Source organism: Lutzomyia longipalpis, chromosome 2 (assembly GCF_024334085.1).
Source record: "Lutzomyia longipalpis isolate SR_M1_2022 chromosome 2, ASM2433408v1".
NCBI classification, from domain to species: Eukaryota; Metazoa; Arthropoda; class Insecta; order Diptera; family Psychodidae; genus Lutzomyia; species Lutzomyia longipalpis.
Window position 1 is genome coordinate 18515275 of NC_074708.1, and position 13335 is coordinate 18528609.

At 37.5% G+C, this 13335-nt stretch overlaps 1 protein-coding gene across 3 annotated transcripts in view; it reads left to right on the top strand.

Moving 5' to 3' along the window:
- Positions 1–13335, top strand: part of LOC129791129 (LIM domain transcription factor LMO4) — a 141313-nt gene that overhangs the window by 62272 nt on the left and 65706 nt on the right. For 2 of the 3 annotated variants that reach the window (XM_055829089.1, XM_055829088.1), the window contains exon 1: positions 7024–7859. The exons of the other annotated variant lie outside the window; for it this stretch is intronic. The gene's annotated coding sequence lies outside the window, so the exon portion shown is untranslated. Of the gene's footprint in view, positions 1–7023; positions 7860–13335 lie in introns of those variants that run through there. 3 annotated transcript variants of the gene reach the window in all.

Below are 13335 nucleotides of genomic sequence, written 5' to 3' on the forward strand. Positions count from 1 at the left end.
AGTAAAATATAACGGTAAATTTAAATCCCTTGGCGCCCCGCGAAGCGGGGCGCTTTATATATAAAGCATATAAAGTATATAAATATAAATGTAAATGCAAAGTAAAATATAACGGTAAAATATATATAGCAGCATAGTATAGATTAAGCAGAAAAGGGAATGTACATGGTAAGTTTCACTTACGGGCTGTGATTCTTCCTTCAGAGGCCAAGTTAAATATATGTAAATGCAAAGTCTAATAAATAGCTGCAGAGTATGGATTAATAAGAAAAGGGAATGTACTGGTAAGTTTCACTTACGGGCTGTGATTCTTCCTTCAGAGGTCAGTCTAAGTGTAATATTTGATGAAAGTTTGGTGATGGAAACTCTGGGGAAGGATAACTCGCGCCACGAATCACAGCCACTGCGCGAGTTATCCTTCCCCAAGAGTTTCCATCACCAAACTTTCATCAAATATTACACTTAGACTGACCTCTGAAGGAAGAATCACAGCCCGTAAGTGAAACTTACCAGTACATTCCCTTTTCTTATTAATCCATACTCTGCAGCTATTTATTAGACTTTGCATTTACATATATTTAACTTGGCCTCTGAAGGAAGAATCACAGCCCGTAAGTGAAACTTACCATGTACATTCCCTTTTCTGCTTAATCTATACTATGCTGCTATATATATTTTACCGTTATATTTTACTTTGCATTTACATTTATATTTATATATTTTCATCAATTTTTCATCAAATTACTGAATTTCTCGAAAAAAAATCAACTTTGCCTACTAATTCTGCTCACAAATCGCATTACAACGCATAAACAAACTTTTACACGTTGTGGGACACCAACTCTTATAACTGGACGCGTTATGATTGACTTTCATTGGGATTTGCGGAAGTTTGGCTTTTAGTTCGATAAAAAGAAAACCAATGGACTTCTAATGGATTTAACCTGAAAGATTTTTTTAAGTCGCATTTAAAACTGGTATACATGAGAACATGAAATCAATGAGAAAACAAATTGAATATCACAGTTCAAATAAAATCATCTCCATTTGCAAAATGTACTTAATTGGAAGCACGGGGAAAGAATATGGCGATATAATTGCAATTAGTGAAATATTTACTGTACTTCGATGGTAAATATTTCACAATTATAGTGTAAATTTCCCACCAGGTCAATATGTATTGCATTTACGCAAGCCCTTTGGTTTTTTTTGCACATCTTGCTATCAATGTGTGCTGAATAAGGGTAGTTTGGTGATGTATGTATAGGGTGACAAATCGATGTCACCGTAAATTAAAATTTAGATTTGGAGATTCAATAGGGGTGGTTAAACGTATTGGACGTAGTGGCGAAATCATGGTTCAACATCCATTCATGCAATACTCGAGAACCTCAAAGTGAATAAACTCCTTTCCTGCATATTTGGTGATTTGAACTGTAAACTAAAATTTAAAATAAAAAAAAGTCAAGGATTCTAGCTTGGTATATGCCCATATTTTTTTCCACGGACCCTAGCCAATGATGTATCGCAATGTGCTGTGAGTGACATTTTGGGTGTTCAGCGATGGGGTGGTTTAAATTTTTCGCAGTGAGAAACGGGTCCTGATTGAAGGGAAGTTGGAAGGATGAATGATGCATCCTCTTCGCCAATTGAGATACCATTCAGCCCATTTCTCTCCGTTGATAAATCACTCAGCTGTATGGCAAATACACAACCCCCAACAACACGGCTCTGATGATGCTGTGAGTTTTAAACCACTCTCGTGTGGGTTGGGGGATGAAAGCTGGGTGTGTGACGAATCCACCATGTGGCTCCCGCATTTGGGGGATGGCCCCTTCGTATCGTGAAGAGAGAGACGAATTGGAAGGTGTTGAGCGCGACGGCAGCCCTATGAATAGGAGCATAATGAGCGCCATTGGGGTGCACAAATCGTGCGTATTATATTTATTTAGTGACATTCTGATTTCCACCCACCACCAACTCGACGATTTTCCTAACACTTTTCCTACCATCACCACCCTTGATTGTCCTCCCACTCTGCAGCAACACTTGCTGCAACCCCATTCCCAGCGGGAGGTCAACTTTTTCCACCCACACACACAATTCCAAGCCATGCATGTACCGCTTATACTTCAAAGTTGTTACATCAATTATTCTCATTTTCTTGTTGGTTAGTAAAATAAAGAGGCCCCTCTTTAAACAGGCTCTAATGAGTCTTGTGTTATTTTGTTATTAATAAAACATAATCCAAGTTCTTTTTATTTTTAATTTATTTTTTTTTAATAACAAATCTCTTTAGATCTCTTGTACATAATATAGCACAAATAATATATACATCGCTATACAGTACATATAAAAAAATATGTGTACGAAATGACAATAAATCTATTGTTATAATACATATATAGCCATGGGGTTTGCAGATCCTCTCCGAGATGAGCTACACACAAATTGTTTACCTTAAATCCCCTAAATATGGCAATATTTGCCAGGATTTTTCAGTATAAATTGCTGTAAGTGACTGCGAGAGAGGGCAAGAGGAGAGGAGCACACACCGAAAAGATTGTGCCAATTATTTTGGTTCACAAACAAGGGTGAATTCCTCGAGAGTTCCATGTCCTTTTCCCTCACGTGGAGGCATCGAAACGGAGATAAGTGACAAATATTCCTCCCTTAATTGCTTTCAAAATCCTCATTATATTCGACATGGGAGCAGATGCAATTTTCTGACTATTTTTCTCCCCATTCTTCCCCTCCGAAAAAAAATCACCATGGCATGACCATTAGCCTGTCGAGCTTTGTCATTCCATGGTGTGTGCAGAAAGAACCAATAATGGGCTTTGCGAAATACAAATAAATGTAATTTAAGCACAATTCCCAAAAACCCTTTAGTCCTTCATTTGGGTACCTTTTGTGGTACAATTAGTATCGCTACGCAAACCTTAAAAATCACCTTGATTCCTTTTTGCACCATCATAAAACCCATAAAATCACCCCTTTTGTATATAGAAACCCCATGAAAATCGTCTAATTAGGTAATTTATGAATTTTCTGCAATTTCATTTGGCGATTTTGTGCCGGATTTTCTGCTAAAATACCTCACAAATAATTTTGCAGAACAAAATCCTGCTTATTAATTTTCTCATTAGGCTCTCTTTTGCCAATGCTAATTAATCGCGATTTATTTATTAATGCTATTCAATACAAAGCCATACACTCTTGAAATTCTCATAATATTGCATTTTAGAAAACTTTGAAATAACCCGAGATGTGGTGGATTTAATGGAAACATTAGTGTTGAATTAATTATGCAGTATTTAGATATTTATGCGTAATAAAACAAGTATGTAGGTATTAGCTATTTTATTTATTGCAAATTTCCGTGGTTGAAATTGAATTCAATTTATATGATAAGAATAAATTAACAAAGATTTTGTACAAATTTTTCTTGTTTCATTTGTAACCGATTTCATATTTCTGATGAAAAAAATTAAATAACAAATGTTACTAAAAACATTTCATTAAAAATTATGTTTGTTACAATGAGAGATTTTCCTAAAGAAAAACGAATAAACTCCTTTGCAGATTATCTTGAACAAACGATCGGAAGCACCTAATCTTAAAAAAAAATGATAATTCAAACCCCCACTGTATTCAGTTTCTCTGGGGTTAATTTATGAGCAAACATATATAGAAGTCTAACGTAGTTTATAATCAAAAAAATATTAGCTTGATGTTGATTTTCTCTTTCAATTAGTTGCTAATTTCACTGTTAAAATCTCCCGGATGTTGTGCAATGGAGGGGAAGATATGAGAGATATATACAAGTGAGGTACCTACTGGAAAAAAATGGCACAATGGCAGAAATGTGCAAGAGATGGAGGGTATGTCATTTGAAATGCAGAAAGCAGTGAGAGCCAGGGCGGGAAAAAAAGTGTTATTTACTAATGCATTTCGATGACGTACAGACGGGAAAATGCACACTGAGTGTCTCATCTATCATCCACTTTGGTGCTATGATTTATTCCGCAGCTTCATTTTATCACTCAACAGTCCATTACCCTAATCTAGTTCCGCCTCCTCCGCCCACCTTACTCTATGTCCGCCCCATCACTACCAGATAGCAGGCCCACCGAAAGTGCGCCCCCCATCAGCTCCACCGGCGTCGCATCACCCCTGCCTGTACCCACATTATCCACACCATTATCATTTCGGTTGCGGTGACATTATGAGCCTCATTACCTCGCCGGCACACATCATTCGCACGCTCCACATTTTCGAGTGGATTGGAATCACCTGTTTCACAGAATCCCTGCTAGACGCCAACTCCTCGTCCCAATTCTCACTCTGATGGCTCAGCATAAAGGATTTTATCACAATATCCTGTGCAATTCTACGTGATGGGACCCCCCAAGGGGTGGATGGGTGTACACCAGTAGGATGCTAGGAGGGGGATGCAGAGAGAGGTGCACAAATGAATGTCGTGAGATGGAACAGTAAAATGAATTGAATGCATCATTAGTGAAAGAGTGCACACAAAATCTCCCTTCAATTTTCAATATTCTAAAGTGACTCCGACACTGGAGGTATTTACAGTATATCCCTGAGTATTGTGTCACATTCCATTATCTTCCCATAGCAAATGCATTCCATATTCTTCCTTTTCCACTTCCTTGGGCTCCTCTCTCTTGCATAATCCCTCGTCCTACCTATTGTATCCCGGGTTGAGAGACTTTTTTCCCCCAATCCCCTTTAATTTACTAAATTGTTTCCCATACAATGTCAGATTTTCGGAATGGAAAAAGGAAGATATTTTTGGCCTAATTGGTCCTCGTAATGGTCAGCTATTGAATGATTTTCTAATGATCATATTGATTAGTCTTTGTCGACTGTAACTGTCGAGACAGGGATTAGTTTCATGGCTCAGGTATAAGGGAGAAAAAAATTAGTTGAAGAAGAAACAGAAAAGTGATCTTTTTCTTTAAGCTCAATATGTAAAACCTGGGATTACATAAAATATAGCTATTTAGTTCTTCTTATCTATAAAAAAAATTGAGCAAAATACGGAATAACAAAATTTATTCAATATATTATTACATACATACCTACCTACTATGTACGTTACAGAAAGCTTGAAATTTAACGAAATCATTTACAAAGTATGAGATCATTTGCGTCCAACGCCACTGTTCCGATCATTTAGTGAAAACCCGGCTGACAATGCATGACCTTACAGATCCTATACGTAAGTAAATAATTTTTTTCACAAGTTTTATAATAAAATAATAATTGAGACTTTTTTAATAACTGATTATTTTTAGTGAATGATTAAGTTGACTAGTTTAAAATAAAATAGCTTCGATTTTCTTAGAACTTAAATACAATGTTTGTATGAAGGACATGTTCCTCATTAATGGGAACAATATATAACCTAGAAAACCATATTATTTTTTACCTAGAATTTAAGTAGTTAATCAAGGTGTACCTATCTTTAGCATAGTTAAACTAAATATATACCTTTTAGCTCCCTCAATACTGAGCCTGGTGAGAAGAGATCTCAGCTGTGGTGAAATTTTCACTGCAGACAAATGATGTCTATGTACTTGCATATATAAAAGAAAGGGTGGGCAAGACGCAGAATCCATGAGTGGGAGTGAGACAAGTGGTGGAATGTGCATGTGAGAACTGTGCCATAAATTGTCTCAATTCCCAGTGTGTCACGATTTTGGCCAAATTTTGAATTAAATTAACATTATAATGAAAACGCAGAATGGAACACCTCTTGCTTCTGTCTCTGGGTTCTCCTTTTTGGGGGGTTCTCTCGACTATGCGATAGTCTGTGAGTGTTGGTGCTCTCGCGCTGAAACATGCGTTGTTTGAGTCGAAGTTGTATCGGGTTAGTCACCCACCTTCTGACGGCATTGAGGCACACACATACACGCATACAATTTAATTAAATCGATGGAATTAATTAAAATAATATAGCGAAAGAAGGCAAAAGCAGAAGGAGAGAAAAAAGGCACTGACTTGATGTTGAGACACATGAAAAGAAAATCCCTTCTCCTATTGTAGCATTGCTCGACGTACGTTCCGAATGGCGCCAATTAATTTTAATGATTCTTCGAGCTCCTCATGTCATTATGTTAAGTGTGGATTTTTGAAATATTAAACATCCCGACTCACCTCGCGTTCTCGTGTTTTATGATATGGCGTGTGTATGTGTATGTGGAGGGTGTTTTTTATTGTGACGAATTTTATCCTTATTATCCCTACCCAGTCGACCCCATCCTCCGTGGGTGCAGGCAGCGCCACCAATCCCCATCCCACCGAAAACTGCGCTCTACAGCTTCTTCGTGTGCCTTTTAGAAAAATTGCTCCATACAATTTTAATGAACCCAAATTGTACACGTTTGACTGAGACAAAAGATCAGTATCACGGTGTAGAATGGTGAAGCGTGGGGTGGGGGATATATATCTGTTTCGCTTTTTTTACCTCCTTGTATCTCTTCTCTTGATTATAAACATTACTCGCTGTAATTATTATTATCCGACCCATGCAGCCGAAGGAGGGGAATTTGTTGGGAATTTTAAAACCACCGCTTCACCTCCCGAACCCACATATACCTCACTCTTTCTCCCACATACGCAATAATTGACCTTTTACACATGTTTCTGTCTCACTTTGATTACACGATTCCACCCGATGTTCCGATCGTTTCTCTGCCAGACACACATACTAATCTTCAGCTGCATTGGATTACAGTGTCAGACAAGAAGGATAGGTTGGTGTTAGTTTGGGAGTTTTTGACATAAGACTCTGACGACGAATGAATGTAAGAAAAAGACGACCGATGTGCGTCCCAAGAAGCCATCCCATTCCAACAGTCTCTCTCTTTTTCACCCCAGCCTTCCGTTCAAAACAACGACACACACCATCTTGTGCCAGACGCCTTTTGTTGGAAAGTGTAAGGTATAGGTAGCACCGCATGGTTCGTTCTTGCTTTCATTCCCGGCTCTCGTTTAGTTTCAATTGATGAGTCAGAGAGTGTGCTGGTGCCGAGCGGGAGCCGCACATGCCTAATTAACCTATACTTTACCCCCAAAATAACAAGTGAGACAGTTGTGCCCCAGACCGTGGGTGTTTTGTGTGATTTAAGCACTGATTTGGGTAGCGCTGGTTGTGTTTGGGCGAAATCGCACTGAGTTTGTTTACCCCTCAATTGCCACGGCAATACCTCAACCTCGGTTCGTCTTTTCGAATTAATGGTCCTTGAACCTAGTGCAGTGTGCTGAGAATCCGAAAAAAAAATTCAAACAACTAGCAACGCTGCAGACAGAGCTTGGCGATTTACTTCAACGCCACTTGTGCTTGGTCAACAAGAGTAGCAGCCTGTGGGATCCTGGTAGTTCGTAGTTTAATATCCTCCCCGGCACGAGGAGTGTGGGTTTCAAGCAAGGATTGAATGAATCAAAATATGCAGTGATACCCACTACTTGGGTTTGATATTATGTGATGTTCAAGTGTATCCAATCTATCTACTTTCCATGTGGTGCAAATGGCATGGATTTTCCAACAGATTCCTTTTGAGTGAGAAAATTGGAAAAGGGATTCCACAGTTGTTCGATTGAATTTCATCAATTGAGAACCACAGAAGTGCCACATTGTCGTTGTGTGCGAGTGAAGCTGAGTAGAAGGGGGCTAGGACCTAAATAATTCAATTGATTTCGATATAAAACCTGATATATATATACAGCGTGTTAACCCAGACACCGACGTCCATCGAACATCTCAAGTGAAGAGAAGAGAGAAGGGAACATTTAGAAATCCACATATATATGTAACGGCAGAGACGGCAAAGGTGAGTCCCTTTTAGCTATGTACCTTCATCATTTCTGTCATCATCGACACCCGGTTGGAACCCCAATCGGTGCCCAATTAAATGAATATTGAAATATATTTATGTGGACAAATAAACAATTGAATATGACGAAGTGGCGCGCTCGTAAATCTTTGAGAAATGCGGCAGAGAACGGTGTGGCGCGCAATCAAGAGGCCAATTATAGTGGCGGAATTGTTGGCGGTTGGGCCGTGAATGCCGGACGCGGACGAGTTTTCTCCCATATCGCCATTCTCTTTCACTCCCGTGGGGCCCCCATTCCTCTGCACTACACATCACAATCCGGCGGCAAAGCGTTGTTGGGTGATTTATGATCAAACAGATTTCAAATTAGAATATAAATGTGATAGCCCTGCACACATTCGCACACATGGCTACCATCACGCACACACTTGCGCTCTCTGCAAAGGGATCTTCAGAAAATTATGAGAACGTTCAATGGCCATGATGTCATTTAGGTTATGCATAGTAGTTTATCACAGTACGAATTACAAATCAAAGTTCCCGGATATTCAAAAAACAAAATAATAAAAATTGCTTATTGATTTTCTTGGTGAACATCGTCTTCATTTTTGTTTTTGTTTTATGAGAATTCGGGTTAGAAGAATGAGATAAGTAGGAGTCTTTTACTTATTTTAAATTACTTATCTTTCCTAATATTTTATCACATAACCAATTAGTAAAACAATTCATTTATTGGGGCGGCCGGGTTGTGTTACCTGTAATGCCAAAAACCGTTTTGATTTGAATTTTAAGCGCGTTTTTGAATGTTTAGGACAACCAATTTAAAAAAAAAGATAATTTGAAATGTAAAAAACAAGAAATTTTAGGAATTAAATAGAAAAATACGGAATCTTAGGAAAAAAAATGAAAATAAACTCGTGTTCCCATAAATTCTGCATGATTCACTCGGCTAAAGCATCGGCAGCTGCACACAAGACGTGAAGTGAGGCGGAGAGGTGGCTTAATCACAATATCATGCGGTCAATATATTCGATAAATCGGGGGCGACGGCCAAATCAGTGTACGCGCCATACACACGCCATTGTACTACAAGCATAGCCCAAGAGCAGATATTCCCAAACTCGCCTTGTGATTTATGTACACCGCTGCTGAGTTGGTCTGCACGATGGTGCACAGTGCGGACGCGCGCAGAGGTGGATTGGGAACCCGCAGGGCACCCGTCGGATTGTCAACCCATCCGGGGGTGTGGGACCGTCATCCGGTGTGTTCATCAGAACCCCCCGCATACCAAAATTCACAGTACTCTCTTCCCCGCGTAACCTTATCTATACCCCTAGGTTGTTGCGGGGGGAGTCCGTCCGAGCGCACACCCTCCCGCCCTTCCTTTTTCCATGGGCCATGTCTCGCCGCGAAACCGGAGCCGCACGATATTTCAGATTTGGTGTTGAGCGCAATAATAAAATGCAAACAAGAACCACACGGCTGCGAGTCTGTTACCCCCAGATAGAGATATCGGCTCGGTCGGCACACTATTGGGTTCAGCCATGAGATAAGAACCGATAAATTTTACTCTAAATTATGTATTTAATAATATTTATTTACACCTATAAATTCCTATCAGAGCGTAAAGCGTATACGAGACTTTCAATACAACATCGCATATATACCAATACCCAGGGTCTATGGTGCACGAATTCAGCCGTGCAGGGGCCTCTGCTGGGAAGCTCCATTCGCTCTCTGTGGGAAAATCTCACATGGCCCAAGGGTTTGATCTCTCGAGGCGATGAAATCACTCGTGAAATATCCACGGTTAGAGGTCTCATAGATACCAACCAGGGAGTGCCAACAAACCCACAGAGTTCAATGTCAATTAGGCTAATTCATTTATAACTAAATTTTTTTTTATTTATTTTTTTTTACAATGGATTTGACAATAAAATTTGATAAAACGCTACACTAATTACATTCCAGCGACGATTTGAATTATATTTTAAATAGAGATCATTAATTTTTAATTATCTTATGTTCTCTTAATGCTAAAGGTATACAAACATAATTTTTAAAATATTAATAATACTGTCAAATGGGGGTGATGAGGATCATAATCATATATGGAATAATATTTTATTTCAAAATTCTGTTAATCTTAATCTACAAAAATTCTCTGAGATTTTTTTTTTCAAAATAATGAAAACTATCTCATATTTTTGATTTCAATAAGGAGAAACATTGGATATCAAATTTTTCTAAGTATAGTGTTCAAAATAGTGTTTTTTGTGCTGCAGCACATCAGTAAAACATGTCTCAGTGCTGCTTGATCGTTAATCTAAAACTTTACTGCTATCCTTCACCCCTGTGCTAGCCCCCTCTACGATAGTTGTTGAGAAATTTTTGAAGGAATTACAAATGAAATTAGTGTAGGAATTATACGGTACAAGCGCGGGGTAATTAAATTCACAAATTTTAATTAAACTCGGTGGAGGAGGCAAATCATAAAAGTTCATTTAAACATTTCGTTTTTCCTCGCTTCTTTATTTTGGGCGTGAGAGTCAGAGAACGATATCGTCCTGCTGCTCCAAATTAGAATTCCTTCTGTACGTTTTTTTTGTGTTCGCCCCTCATCCTCCCTTATATCCCTTTATATGCTGAACAAGAGTGTAGTATATTGAGACTCATAAATAAATTACAGTTTGCGTGCAGACTTCAACTATCGCGCTACCCTCGTTTTATTGAGTGGGTACAATATATAAAGCAAGAGCAATAGTTCCTCGTACAATAAGTATAGTATCGAGGCACATATAAATTTCTCACCAATCGATGCCACACTAACTTAATTTAATTTTCTTGTAATAATATATTCCCGAAGGTGGGTTCTTTTTCACTCTCTTCTATCTTCTGGTGGGGTGTTGCAAAAGCTGCCACCGCAATCCCTTCATTACACCCAATAATTGCTTTGCTCACGGCATATCGGACAATCAGTGTGGTAAAAAGCAAAAACTATCCCGTAGGTAGGACAAATTTTGTTTAAAAAAAATCTTCAAAATGAGACAAAAATGAATCTCAAAGTAAAATTCTTTTAAATCTAAATTCATCATGAATCCCTGAGAGAATCGAATTTCCAAACACCCACAATGTTATTGGAGACAACCAAAATTTCTCTGTTTTTTTGGCGGTGTGATCGCGATCTAAAAATATATTTTAAATGCTCACAATAAAACGGACAGAAACATTTATTAGTGGAAACAGGCGAGCTGTAGTTAAACCCAAACAAAACTCCAACATACAACGATATTCGTCCATAAGTGTAACGTTGCAGAAGCATTGTAGGGATTTTTGATTACCTTCTTTTATAATTGTTTGCGAAAAATTGGGGTTCAGTTGCTTCATCAGGGCATAATAAAGTCTGTAAAAGAACCTTTAAATGCCTTACTGAAAATGAAAGTTTTCTTTGGATTACGTAATGTTTGAATTTAATTTTTTATAAATATTTCAAAATAATTTTAAAATAATGGATAAAGGATCTTCAAGATCACTAAGAGCCTTCATTTGTTTTTAAATTAATTGAGTTGGGGATCATAACGTGAATAAATTTGTAAAACAAACACATGCAATAGATATTTACTAAATATATATAAAAAAAAATATACTAAGATGGAGGCGCCTGGTAGTCACCATTAAAAATACGTTTTAATTAAAAGTTCTAAATTTAGGATAAACAAACAATTATTTTAATCTTTTATTACAAAATATACTTTGATTTTAAATCAAGTTCCCTATACTGAAAGAAAATTGAGTTTGTGTTTAATTATGGTTAGTTTTTATAATTATTTTTACAGTCGGGTTCTTTCTTCTTTTTAATTTAAAAATATAATTTATTAACATTCGTTCCTCATAAATGTTATTTTTTCCTGGAGTCGTGTAATGCGTGTTTTCGGGAGTGTTTTAGAAAATTTGAAATTATCAATGTTGACACATTTTGCATGTTGCCTCGCTGTCTCTCCTCCTCTATCGTTCTCTGCCCTCTTCTCAATTCTCATCTCTTTTTTTTTCTGCTATATATTATTTTGAGAGTCTTATTTATTTGTACGGTGATGGATCCATCTGTATAATACATAGAGAGATTTTTGAATTTTGTTTGAGAGTATTTCGTGACGAGATGAAGATCTATTTTTGGGTGGACGATGTGTCCACATAGGCAATGTGAGATCCACCCAAAAGTACGTGGCGAAAAGGAATTTGTGTGAATGTGAAAGAAATAATAACAAAGAGGGAGGACATTGCTGTGGTGCGAGAAAAATTCAGCGGACCGCGGAATTGGTCTATCAATTTGAATAGTTTGGGTGAAACAATCGCCTTTCAACTTTCAACCGTGACGAAAGGTGCTAAACAATGGCATTTCGCACATTCACCAATTGTGCCATTCTGCATATAGGAATAAATGAGAAATTTTCCAAAGCGCGACATCGCTGGGCAATTCGCAATTCCTATTCATAGATTTCACATGAAATATATGTACCCATGCCACAAGATACGGAGGGTCGCGATTGATTGAGCAAGCACAAGGAAACCAAAATGGTTATATGGCAAATCGACGCGAGACAGGGTCAATACAGAAATAGCCATTTAACTGAAAAAAAAGAGAGAATTTTCTTTCGAAACTTTCGCACATTATTTGCAATCACGCAGATTGTTTTCGCGCATTTTCGCACACCCAAGTGAGTGACGATGAAGACGAAACAAGTAAAAAAAACAAAAAGATGGGGAGTACAGAGACCCATGACGTGGTGTCTGGGTGGTTAAAATTCACAAAATACAACACTGTGTTCTGAAATAAAAGGGAAGAAAATGTGAAAATCATTCACGACACCAAAATACACAATAATAAAAATTCACATTAATGTGTTACCACAAGGCCCGAATGTGGAGGCAAAGACGGAGAAATGGAGAGTGGAATGAATAAGAAATGAAATAATTCTTCCTTTTATTTTGTTCAAACTCTTTCTTCTCCAACCATGAGGAAAGATGCTTCAATCAATACACCCTGTAGCCACTGTTCCATTATTCTCTTGACTAACAAATCTACTTCTGTTTGATCATATTTAATGCTCAAACAGATTAAGGATGTGATGCTGAACTGAAATGATGTTTATCGCTCAAAAAATTCTTTAACGAAGATATGGCAAAAAATCACCACAGGATCTACCACACATAAAAGACAAAAATCTTTTTTGTCTGCTTTAAATATTAACGCTAATCAACGTTAGAATTTCTAACGTTAACAATTCTGCATTTTGTAACGAATTTTCTTCTAATTTTAGGTTATATGATTTGGATTTTATTTTTAAAATGTAATGATCTTAGAGTTTCTAACGTTTTATATTTTTACATTTAACGTAATATATTTTAAGTATATAGGTATTTCTTCCCGTTCATATCAGATTTTTGAAATATGTAGCAAATTATTATACTATAA